General features: G+C 39.6%; 1 protein-coding gene across 8 annotated transcripts in view; it reads right to left on the bottom strand.

Annotated features, from left to right (window-relative positions):
- Positions 1 to 5,717, bottom strand: part of CEP170B (centrosomal protein 170B) — a 72,307-nt gene extending 66,590 nt beyond the window's left edge. For 7 of the 8 annotated variants that reach the window (XM_034418579.3, XM_087871779.1, XM_087871782.1 and 4 more), the window contains exon 1: positions 5,108 to 5,717. The gene's annotated coding sequence lies outside the window, so the exon portion shown is untranslated. Of the gene's footprint in view, positions 1 to 4,535; positions 4,648 to 5,107 lie in introns of those variants that run through there. The other variant, XM_034418581.3, reaches the window with a different exon arrangement.
- Between the last annotated feature and the right edge of the window lie 6,668 nt (positions 5,718 to 12,385).

The raw sequence follows: 12,385 nt of genomic DNA, 5'->3' as shown, positions 1-12,385 counted from the left end.
CTACATGCATCAAACCTGAGTTCCTGGAAGAAAGGCAAAATATAAATCTAAGGAATAACATCACCTCAAATCTCCAAATCCCAAACTTCGTGATCATTTGTGTGATATCATGACATAGGTCCCTGCAACCTTCAGTTATTGCCATGTTCAAAAACAGGAACACGAAAGACCAGACTTTCTGTTAAGCCTTGGCTTAATTTACAAATATGCTGTGACCGTATACTTGAAGGAGAAGGGCTACATAATCTTCTCTGGGGCAAGTCATTCAAGGAAAAAAATGAAAATATTTTTGTTTTTTAAAAAATTGTAAATTTTAATTTCAAAAATTAATTTCAGGAAAGCATACACGAAATATAAATTAGTACAATTTACAGAAATAAAGGACAATAACCATAAAACATAGAAAACACAAGCATATTCAACCAGAAATAAAGTTCTGCATGTTGGTCTCCTTTGAAAGGAAAAGGTGACAACACTTTTGCATTCTCTTTCTATAAATAATAGGCATTAAATTAACATATCCAGGAAGCAGCAGTGGCAGAAAATTAGCATATCAAATAGAAATACTGGCAGCAATAACAGATCTCTGTATGAACAATTTTACTTATATATTCACTCCCAACACAGCTTAAATAATTTAAAAACAACTCCTTTCTCCTAACTTTCTATCAGGCAGTATTTAATTATCTTAATAATACCACCTGTGTGTAGGCTAAGAATACTCAGAATTAGGTGTATCTATTTTAAAAAGCATTTTATGCATTTCCAAATATTCTCATCAAAAAAATGTCATCAAAAAAGCACAACAAAGAATGTTCTTTCTGCGCCAACTCAGAAAGCTCAAACTGCCCAAGGAGCTGCTGATACAGTTGTACAGAGGAATTATGGAGTCTGTCATCTGCACCTCTATAACTGTCTGGTTTGGTTCTGCAACCCAACAAGACAGACACAGACTTCAGAGCATAATTAGAACTGCAGAAAAAACAATTGCTACCAACCTGCCTTCCATTGAGGACCTGTATACTGCACGAGTCAAAAAGAGGGCTGTGAAAATATTTACAGACCCCTCGCATCCTGGACATAAACTGTTTCAACTCCTACCCTCAAAACGACGCTATAGAGCACTGCACACCAGAACAACTAGACACAAGAACAGTTTTTTCCCGAACGCCATCACTCTGCAAAACAAATAATTCCCTCAACACTGTCAAACTATTTACTAAGTCTGCACTACTATTAATCTTCTCATCGTTCCCACCACTCATCTCCTTCCACTTATGACTGTATGACTGTAATTTTGTTGCTTGTATCCTTACAATTTATATTGATATTGTTTCCTGATTGCTTATTTGTACCCTATGACTATCACTGTGTTGTACCTTATGATTCTTGATGAACATATCTTTTCTTTTATGTACACTGAGAGCATATGCACCAAGACAAATTCCTTGTGTGTCCAATCACACTTGGCCAATAAAAAAAAATTATTCTATTCTATTCTATTCATTATTTATTGAATGTACAGCACATACAGGTGCTCAAAAAATATATAATGTTCCATTTTATTTCTCCCCATAACAATCTTATGAGGCCTAAAGCCACTGCGGTGGAAGATGGATTGCTAGAAAATATATAATTACATAGGGATTTCTTTTTCTATGTAATATTTATTTGATTGCTTAAAACTATGCACCATCTTTCCTAAAAATTAAAAACAGCAATAAAATAAAATTAATATTTTTAAATTAGCCAAACAACACAAAAATAGCCAAAGAAAACAACTTCCACAGAAGTATTATTAAATATATTTGTTTCATTGGCATGAAACAATCTGGTAAGCAGATAGCCCAAATTTGGTAATGTGTTTAATAATCATATTTGAATAACACAACATTTCCAAAATTAGATTGAAACTGAAAATAACGTCAACATCCAAATGAAGCACAATTCTTTTTTAAAATCTAAGTTTAGGAGTTTAAGAGGAGCCAGATTTAAACCAGATCCACTTTGTCTAGAATCTTATTCCCAGGGATTGCAAATCAGATATCTGTCAAGCTTTCTCAAGTCATGAGGACAATAACACCTCTCCACACATTTCTTAGCAACTGATAATAGAGGTAATCTATATCTATTAAACCAGTATGCATTTATGCTTTTTCCTCCATTATTTGTCTGATCCCCTTTTAAAGCCATTCACATTGATAATTTTCTTTAAATGTTGGGACAGTTCCTCTATTCTGCTGGACAAATGACCTTGCATTACAGGAAAAGAATAGGAATGACTCTGGATGAGCTTTCAAAACCATAAATATTCTGCAAGACTTTTAATATTTATCCTCTTTATCCTCTCTCATCTCAATTGACTTTTTTGTAAATTAAAAGAAAATGATATGTTGTAACTTTTCCATTCAGTTCCAGGACCATTTTGGCTATCTCTTTGACTATGTTTTTACTCACCTTTGCAAACAATTATTTTTTAAAAATAACTGTGATCATTCCATAGTGTTTCCATGGAAATAATTTATTCTCTGTGGCACAAACTTAATGCAGCAAATTACTAAAAGCAAACCCATTAACCTATAACTCCAGAACCTATGAAGAGACACATTTGAAGAAGTTGAGCACAGAATGCAAGAACTACATACAATTTTAGAATGTAAGCATAGTATGAAGAAAGACTGTAATCCTAGAAACATTTAAGCAGGTCTAAGTCTCACTGAAACTGAAGAGCCTTACTCCCAATTAAATATATTTAGAATTGTATTCTATGAGATTCAGCTCTAGAACAAGTCAGATTCAAACTGTTTGCAAATTCATAAGAAGACTAGAATTATAACTCCCATAACCCCCATCCTACAACACAAGCATTGTATGTTGCCAATTTCACAGCAGCTTCTCATAGGAAAATGTGCAAAACTGTGATCTCATGACATAGGTGTGCTCTACCACACAAAATAGATGAATAGCAACTCATGTGGCTGCCATTGTTGTATAAAGTAATATTAACAAGATACTATTCCAGCATTCCATATAGAAATTAAACAAATTGAACTTAATACCCTCCAATTGTGTGAATCAGAACTGTCATCTTCCCAAGCTTATATATTCAATGGCCTTATTGGTACTTACACAACACAAGCTGGAGTTATTAGAGGCTGTCATTCAACAGAGCTGAAAAGCTTCAAGGTGGAAAAGTCTGTTCATTCTACTTTAGTCCTGCCACTATCTAACATATAAAGATAAGAACCTGACCTATCCCTGAAAGGATTATGAAAATACCGGATGTGTTACTGTAAATACAAGATGCTTCCTAAAAATCCAACTTGAAATAAAAGGAGGTCTGAATTTTACTCTAACACAGCATCTCTCTTTCTCAATCTGCTTGCTCTTCTAATATATGCAACTAACTGCAAAGCCATGTTTGCATCTGTTACTAAAAGGAAGGGAATAAACATGCTAAGCAGGCTCTTATTGGTCCCACAATGCAGACACAAGTCAGGGCAGTAATCAAAGCTTGCAATGCTTATTTTATCTCCTCCCTGCCCCCCCCTTCAGCGGCTGTATCTTTAATCATCTCGCTAAACCTCAGAGGTGGCAAATTCAGCAGCCATGAGTGCTTATTATGAACATTTTCTGAAAAGGAGGGGAAGATTTAAAGGAAAACACAGACAGGCAGGCCTCAATAATCCATCTGATGGAGGGGGAAAGGGGGAGAAGAGTTTAATAAGGAGAATAGGGAAAAATGCAAGAGAGCACAGCTGTGGAATGGAGTAAATGAAACAAATTATTAATAACAGGTTAATAACAGAAGGACAGGAAGGAGCTTAGATCAAAAGAAGAACATGCTCAAGGGTGATTGCCTGGTTGGCAGCCACCAAATGCCAGTTCAACTACCTAGGCCAGGATTCATCCCAGATCTTTCACCATTATGAAGCCACTGCCAGCAGCTATCCACACCTTAAGAGAAAAAGGGTGGAGGAAAAAGCCACACCAAGAGTCAAGCCAAGGTGTGACCACAAAACTGCCAGCCAGCTTAAACTGCCTTTCTTTCAGAAAATCTTTGGCAGATCAGTGGGAGGGGAAATAGGGAACAGAGGAGAAAGATGAAGCACCTTTAACCTTTACAATTCCAAAACCTAGGTTGGAGCACCATGATCTCTTTGTTTAGAAAGAAGACTGAGGCAGCAGCAAGCATTGGCTCAAAGCAGGGGCAGAGGGGGGGGTTATTAGTTCAATGAAAATTATGCTGGGTGGCGGCAGAGCAGGTGACAGAAGAACTAGAGAGGAAGAAAGCAAAGAGGGAATCCAAAGTTCCACTAATCCCATATTATAAACCTGGCAGGAGACTTTTTTTTTCCCCTTACACCTGCTTTCATCGAAAACAATGCCCTACCTGTAGTCACTGAAATACTAGTCCCCCTCCCCCTCCCTGCAACTTGCACACCTCTTCCTTGTGCTTTCCACACAGACACGCCCAAGTGACACCCACACCTCCGCATCCCAGCTGGAGAAGTGGATGTATTGCCTCCGTTTACCTGGCCAGGACTCAAAGGGCTGCACCCCGCAGTCTCCTCTCTGCCACACCTGCAGCCTTGCCCGCTTTCAGATCCTCTCCCTTGCTCCCAGCCAGAAGCCTCTTACGGCATCACGAGACTCTTTGTTGTATTCACATCTGCTTCCTTTCTTTCCCCCCCCCCAAAAAAACCCTCAAACCCGGCGGTAGGGATAGTTCTCCCCCCCCCACCCCACCCCCCGCGCCGTCTGCCTCTCCCACATCACCAGCTCCACCCGCCCCCCGCGGTCCGATTCTGCAGCAAGGCTACGGCGCCCCCCCCCCTCCTCCCTTCGCCTTCCCTTCCCCTCTCTATCCGCAATCCCGGGCCCGGCTGCTCATCCCCGCAGGGAGGCCTCCGCCTGGGTTGCGCGCTCCGCAAAGCGACCAGGTGCTGCTTCAGCGGGCGGAGGCCTCGGGCAAAACCCCCGAAGGCAGGATCAGCTGTTTCCTGCCTGAGGAGAGGGAGCCGGCCTGGACTTCCTTCGGCAGGGAGACTGGAGGGCTGCTTCTTCCCGTGAAATCAGCCGCCTCCCGGTTACCTGTCCACCTTACCCTGCCCGCACCAAGGGCTCCGACTTCCTGCCTTTCAGCGCTGCGCCAGGTGAGAGCGGCCCAGCCCAGCCCAGCGTGGCGGCGGCGGCGGCGGCAGCCTCGAGTCTCCCCCTTCAGCCTCCTCGACTAGGCGCTGCCATTATGCCGTTGCCCGCATTTGCTTTTCGGGTTCTCTCTTCCCTTCCTCCTCGGCGCCGGGATCGTTCTCGCCGCCCAGGCACGAACAAGCAGGCAGCGCCGCCTCCCGCCTTGACTTGCACAGCAGGTTCCAGACGCCAAGCCTTCTCTCTCTCTCCCTCCCTCCTCCCCCTTCCCCTCCCTCGCCTTTCTGCGCCTTATGCTCAGCCTTAATTCTCCCTTCCGGGCAGCTCCGGCAGCAAACCGCCAGGTTAGGTCAGGTGACGACGGAGCGAAACCTCGTCCCGCCAGACTGGGGCGGGCCGACGCGAGAGGCGAATGCGGGACCGGTTGGCTTCCCGCTTTTGCCGGAGCTCCTCCGGAGCTTGCTTGAGACTGCGAGACCGACGAGTTGGAACAGCCCCGGGGGCGGGATATTCCGCGAGGAGCGGCGGCGGTGGCAGCACGCGGCGTCCTCCTGGGAAAGAAAGGCTGGGCGGGGGCGTTGCGAGGCGGCAAATAATTGGAGGGGGGGCGCAGTTGGAGGAGGTGGGAAGCAACAGACTGAATCCTGGCAAGACTAAAAAGGCTTTGGATTTTGGGCCCTTTTCCAGAACTATGCAGTCTTCGGTGCTGGATGGAGTTGCGGTGCCCCAGACAGACCTGATGTGCAACCTGGGAGTCCTTTTGGACTCACAACTCCTTCTGAAGAGTAGATGTGCCGATGCACCAGTTGTGTTCCTGTATTGGAGAGCTCAGCTCATAGTCGCTCATGGTCACCTCCCAATTGAAATACTATAATGTGCTCTACATAGGACCCTTGAAGGGTATCGAGAAGCTTCAGGCTGGTGAAAAATGCAGCAACACGAGCAGTTGTGTGTGCCTCTAGAACAGCACATGTTACACTTTTGCACTGTGAGCACCATTGGTTGCCAGCCTGCTTCTGGATCCAATTCAGGGTGCTGGCTTTGATCTTTGAAGCCTTTCATGGCAAGGGCCAAGTTCTCTATGAGGGACCACTTCTCCCCCGTTACATCTTCCCATCCCAATCAGACCCAGCAACATGCTGTAGGTCCCATCTTTTAGGGAGTTACACTTGGCAGGCCCAAAAAGATGGGGCTTCCCTGCAAAGGGCACTCACATTATGGAAGTAAGGTCGAGTTTATCCTTACTTACTTTCCAGAACTCCTATATCATGCTTTGTCATCAGGCATGAGGGTCTGCAGGGTACTATTGAGATCTTGAGGCTGCTCCTTTGCTAATCTAATCCAGAGTTCCCAAAACATTTGTGCTTTGTGGAGTGGCTGGGGGAGGGGGAGAGGGGATGGTTCTGCACAACTGCATGTGCGCACAGCTCCATTTGCTCCATTTTTACATGTTCTTTTATATCTTTGTACGCCATCCAGAATCATTTCTTGTGAGATGGATGGCTATAAAAAAACTTGATAAATGGGAAGGAAGGAATCATGCTGTTCTGCTATCGCTATATAACTCAAGATGCTATCACTATATAACTCAAGATGGCCAATAAGCTGCTCGAGGACACCCATTTACTTCCAGAAATTTTTTAATTTTGGAAATAAATGAAGCAATACATTTGATTAAGGCAGTGTTTCTCAACCTTGAGAACTTTAAGATATGTGGACTTCAATTCCCATAATTCCCCAGCATGGATTAAAGTTAGTCCATACATTTTAAGGATCACAAGTTTGAAAAACACTGGATTAAAGTATTGTCATCCTGCTGGTTTAAATCACCTTAATTCAAAACAATTTTAAATTTGTCCAGTTTGGCCCCAGATCTTGAATGTTATTTTATTTTTAGTATTTGCTTTGTGACAGCTGATATTTAAAGAAAATGGTTGCTTTGGTTGAAGGTTATTCAAAGTGAGTAAATCAGCTGGAGGAAGTCAAACAACATAAATAAAAACTAATCAATGTGAAGGTGCATTTGGTCAATATAAATTCTTCTTGAAGATGAAGATTTCTATAAGGAATTACCCTTCCCCTAAAGTATCACACTGAACATTTGAAAATACTCTTTGAACTTTTGGTGTATGTTTCAAGATGTGTTTTTTCTGGGAAAAATTGAATGAGAAAAAATTTCCTGTAAAATCATGTTTTGAATTAGGACATTTTTTTTCATTATTTATAGTCTGAATAAGTATTTGAATTCTATTTTTTAATGTGAAAAAATTAAATCTGGTGTATTTTATGAGGTTAGGACATTACATTAAAGGAACTTCAAACTTTGATGGAAAGAAAATACTGGTATTGGAATGTTGTAAACAGGATTGGGGAACAGAGAATAGTAGTATACATTTAGCTTATCAGTGTTAGCAGTGTACATTTAGCTTATCGGTATTTTAGAACAGTCACTTGAAAAACAAACATCAAAAAAACTTTGAAACTACAAAGCTTGCCTAAAATAGAACATTTCTGGTTCACATCCCTGGTACATTTATTTTCAGAGTGCAGCTATAGCAGTGAATGCCTTTAAACTACAGCTTTATGATGCTTTCAGGGAAGCCAGTGGTGTCAGACATAATCAGGAAAATCTCATCAAAGTGGATTAGTTAAAATTTGGACAGGAAACCTAATAATAAGTCAGAGGTCCTCAAGTGGCACAAAAGACTCAACTGACAAAGATGAGACCCTATCTGAAGAGGACAGCAGGAAGCAGGACCTTGGATAGCTCCAGATTGTGCCAGTGGGAGCTCTTGTGTTACACCGGACCACAAAATGAGGGTGTTGTCTCAGCAGCACTCCTTTGCCTTCATTTGTGATAGTCCATTCAGTTCCACATTCTTTGGAGGATTCAGCAAAATTATTAAAAATATCTCACTTGATTTTTACTTTTTGACTTTTCTGATAGTGGGAAATACAGTAAGGCATGAACCTGCAAGACACAATAATGACAAGGGTGCATCCTTGGGCAGGTGATTCCCAGAATGCACTTCTTTTGGGAAAGTAATCTAATTTTCTTTCATCATCATCATCTGTAATCTGAAAGTTTTTTTAAAAAAACTTGAGATCCTGATGTTTACTAGTATCGTATTTCCCAGTTTAACTGTAGCTATCTGTGTCATGGTTATTTTTTTTTTTTTAATGGATTATGTTCTATGTACTCCTAAAGATTCAGTTGATACAAAATGTTGTAAGTAGACTCCTAACCAGTATACCCTTACAAAGTCTATAACATCAATACTTCCAATGTGAGTACTTTCCAAATGTGTGCACTTCAACCCGCAGAAAAACTAATAGGGCCATTGCTGAGATTTCTGAGGTTCAGAAGAGTACACCTATTTTACTCTGCCTGAAAATTCCAAAAATAAGAACAGGAGTTGAAAATATTGAAACTTTTGAATAACTTGTTATAAGCTATATCTAATTCAGATTGTTAGCTAATTCACTGTTCTATTAAGAATTACTCTTAGGGGAAATGGGGTATTTTCACATCACCTTGCATTTAAAAAAGTCATTAGTAGAGCTTTGCTATCATCAGCATGATGCGACCAGATAGGCAATTCTGATAATTTTCAGCTAATTAAAGGGCCATGTTATTCCCAGTGATTGTCTATATACAAGAATTAGCCAAGCAAGCTAAACTTCCTTTTTTCTCCTAATAGCCATATGTCAGAGTCACAGGGAATTTATTTATAGAGATCAGTAAGATAGTGAATTAACTGGTATGTTTGCACAACACACTTAACACAGAGATCAGTTAAAGACTTAGTATTCTATTAACCTAAAGACATTCACATGATTTAAATGTTCTAATTTTTCTACTGGCATTGTATTGACCTACTCTATTTGATTTGTTTTAGATTTACTGTGTTGTTTGAATCCAGATTTTTTTTCCCCAGTAACCAGATTAGATATGTTATGTGTTCCCAGATAATTTATTGAACAGTATCGATTGATTGATTGATTGATTGAATTTTGTCTGCCCAGCTCAATCATCATAACTCCAGGTAGCATACAGTAAATAAAAAACAAAATAAAGAATTCCAAACAAATTATTTCCTTCTGTTGCAAACACCTGTTTTGCTGGTGCTGACTCTTCTGGGCTTGCTCTTTGGAAAAACTACTTGTAGCTCATGTGTCTGCCTAAATTGATCAGGGGTTGGGCCATCAGTAACTGTTCCTACTTAAACAGTCACAACATGGCTGAGAGCTTTTTCTCATCTACTGTCAATATTAAAAGAACCAGCTTCTGCCAGATTTAAGTCAGCAGCCCGATCTTTCAAAAAGTTTAAAAAACAATAAACACTTCTTTTTATGGTCCTTTATCAAGTTATTTTTGGGGAATATGGCTGTTATTCAAATAATAGCGTTTAACAATTGTTTTAAATGGTAACCATCTTTTGAACTATTAAGGCTGTATATTTTAATTATGATCCTAAAATGGATTGTGAAATGTTATTGTATTTATTTCTTGGTGTTGTATCTTAAGATGTATTACACCTTACAACTAAACCTAGCTATAGATGCATGAAAAGTCAGACCATTACTACCATATCTGGTAATGTTAGCCATAAAATATTTGAAAGCTAGTCTTAAGATGCATTTGGAATAAGACACAATCTGATGTATTTCAGGGATATTGATGTAGGATTGTATTTTTTTTTCTTATTCAAGTGGAAGGGTGATATATAAACATATCCCTCATAAAGTTTAACCCAACAAGAATATGAAAAAGTAGCTACAGTATCAAGCAGTGGTGAAATCCAATTTTTTTTACTACCGGTTCTGTAGGCATGGCTTAGTGGGCATGGCAGGGGAAGGATAGTGCAAAATCTCCATTCCCACCCCACTCCAGGGGAAGGATACTGCAAAATCCTCATTCCCACCCCACTCTGGGGCCAGCCAGAGGTGGTATTTGCTAGTTCTTTTTAAATTAAATGGTCAAGAACAATCTCTGTAAGGGAGATTAATTGTTAACAGTCCAGCAAGGCTGATTAATAGAAACTTAAAAGCTGGTGATTGGATACCCAATGAGGGTTAACTATCAGTGTGTGGTGAAATTTATGTTTTCTCTGCTGGAATTGGAGGAAGTTGGAAAGTATTTCTGTAGTTTGGGAAAAGAGAAACAAAACTATGAGCTACCCTACCTTGTAGACACCATCGCTGCAAAAAATATAAGATAGCATCTCTGTGTAGGAACTAGTTATTGTTTACTTTAATGTGCCATCTTTTTACATGTGTATAAATCAAATAGTCAAAACACTAGGCTTTCGGTCACTACTCCTCAAAAGTAGCCAATTTTGTGTCATACTACCTGAAATCTGTAGCCATTTGAAAGGAGGAAGGCAATAATTAATATTATGAACCATGATCTTGGAATTGGCCTTAGAGGCTAGTAATTATGATTGTTAATATGATGGGAAAGGGAAAGGGAATAATAATTGGGACTTAATCATATTTAATCTAACATAATTGCAGTTAAATTAGATAAAATGAAATTTAGGTCCAGCTCTGCCCATTTTCATCCTGGGTATCCCTCTAGCATGCTCCAAAGGCAAAAATGCAAGCCTAAACCTGAAAAAAAAATAGTTCAACGGTTTCATGTAAAGTGCTGCATATACATAAACAATATTTCTTAACTTAATCGCAAGATTTTCGTTTACAAATAATGACATCTTTTCCCATCTTTTAAAGAAATCCCATAAAAATTTAGTTGGAAAGACACTGGTTTGCAATTTGCTAAAGCTTCAGACTCTATGATACAATAGATGATGAAGACGTATCATCAGGGTTTGTTGCAGAAGAGTTTGATTGTGTCTTCTATTGCAATTATTTCCAGGGAAAGAGATCATTACAGATAACATCCAAAGGTCATCTTGGTATAAGAGAGACAGACTGCAAGTTAGGGCAAGACTACTGAATAATAATCATTATTCATTGTCTACCAGACACAGATATCAGTCATAGATAATTTTTTTCCCCTAAAATAGAAGTGGGCGTTTCTCATTTTAATTTTGCTTTGATAGGACAGATCTTTTGGTGCTTTGGTTTTGTTTGGGGTTTTAGATAATTAAATGATTGGCACCATTAAGCGCAAATTTATTTTTTAAAAAGCAGTGTACACTGTGTTGTATCGTTTGGGTTTCATATTTTTGCATAGATGATCTATACATCTACAGGATATTAAATATTTATCTTTTTTCTAAATGGCAAAGAAAAATAGTTTGATTTTTTGATGACAGTAATTTGACCTCCTTAGATATGCTCCCTGTGGAAAAATCTTTAACTTTTCAGTTTGTGTGTCCATCTGTTAAAATCAATTTCTGGACCTGCCTAGCAGGCTAAGCATAAGTGCCTATGTACTTAGGAAATATGTACAATACTAAAAAAAAGCTCAGGCCTATTTTATTCATCATTTTAAAAACTTAAGCAGATCCTGCTTGTTCTCCAATTGAATTAAAATGGATGTTGGGGAGAGGCGGCTTAACCTATACTCCTTTACCGAACATTTGCACAACTTCACCTCTAAACCCTGTTACAAACTAGGAGAATATATAAAATATTGATCTCATTGGTAGACTCCTCCCATGGGACCCCTTCCACCAAGTAAAAGGATTTTGCCTGCACAGAAGCTCCACTGTAAATGTAAAGTAAATGAATGTGAAAATTCAAGCAAATTTTCCACAGCAGTTGATGAGGAAATGGAAAATATAGGAAAGTGAAAGGAACAATTATATAGAGACATACAATTTCAAACCAAGTTGGTATAGTCACCCTGGGTAATTCATTATTTATCCTCCACCTGAGTCCTTGCTTCTCCTTCCTCCCCCCACCCCCCAGCGCTATCCTTGGTTTTATGGAATTTAGAATATAACTGAAAACAGCCTCTTTGAGCAAAGCAATACTCGGCCTTTCTAATCAAAGTCTCTATTTTGGCATCCAAAATCTAGCCAGTGAATTGAAAATCTGTTGGCTAAACAGGACTTTTATGGGCAGTAAGCCTAGTACACACCAAGGAAGGTGATAAAATCACATTTATGTCAGGTGGATAATATTGCCTTCCTGCCGTTAAATCTTCCACACTCAAAGAAAATTAGAAAATTTTCGTGTTTACAGGTGGGTCAATGTATAAGACGACCAATCTGTTTTCGCTGTTCTTCCTCTTTTCCAGATATAGCTGCCTCTCAAAATCAGC

Source organism: Pantherophis guttatus, chromosome 1, assembly GCF_059756535.1.
Source record: "Pantherophis guttatus breed Tessera chromosome 1, ASM5975653v1, whole genome shotgun sequence".
Taxonomy (NCBI): domain Eukaryota; kingdom Metazoa; phylum Chordata; class Lepidosauria; order Squamata; family Colubridae; genus Pantherophis; species Pantherophis guttatus.
This window is presented reverse-complemented; position numbering and strand designations above follow the sequence as displayed.